Below are 867 nucleotides of genomic sequence, written 5' to 3' on the forward strand. Positions count from 1 at the left end.
GTGAAGTCCCATAGTGCTCAGAACCATTTGTTATCGAGCCTCTGGTCCACAAAATAGTCATAAAAGTCCTGAAGCTTTTGGTTTTCAGGGATGCACTCCTGAATACAAGGCCAACCATCATCCAACATTTCCAAGGCAAGATGTGCTAGAACGGAACACATTCTTATGTGGCGGCGTATTTCCTCGTTTTCCTTGTAGGCTGGAACGAGGCCGTAACGCATCTACATCTACACCTACATGGATACTCAGCAAATTACATGCAAGTGCCTGGCAGAGGGTTCATCGAACCACTTCCACAATTCTCCATTATTCCAATCTCGTATAGCGCGCGGAAAGAACGGACACCTATATCTTTCCGTACGAGCTCTGATTTCCCTTATTTTATCGTGGTGATCGCTCCTCCCTACGAAGTTAAGTGTCAACAAAATATTTTCGCATTCGGAGAAGAAAGTTGGTGATTGGAATTTCGTGGGAAGATTCCGTTGTAACGAAAAACGCCTTTCTTTTAATGTATTCCAGCCAAAATCCTGTATCATTTCTGTGACACTCTCTACCATATTTCGCGATAGTACAAAACGTGCTGCCTTTCTTTGAACTTTTTCGATGTACTCCGTCCGTCCTATCTGGTAAGGATCACACACCGCGCAGCAGTATTCTAAAAGAGGACAGACAAGCGTAGTGTTGGCTGTCACCTTAGTAGGTCTGTTACATTTTCTAAGTGTCATGCGAATAAAACACAGTCTTTGGTTAGCCTTCCCCACAACATTTTCTATGTGTTCCTCCCAATTTAAGTTGTTCATAATTGTAATACCTAGGTATTTAGTTGAATTTACGGCTTTTAAATTGGACTGATTTATCGTGTAACAG

The sequence above is a fragment of the Schistocerca piceifrons genome, chromosome 3 (assembly GCF_021461385.2).
Source record: "Schistocerca piceifrons isolate TAMUIC-IGC-003096 chromosome 3, iqSchPice1.1, whole genome shotgun sequence".
NCBI lineage: Eukaryota > Metazoa > Arthropoda > Insecta > Orthoptera > Acrididae > Schistocerca > Schistocerca piceifrons.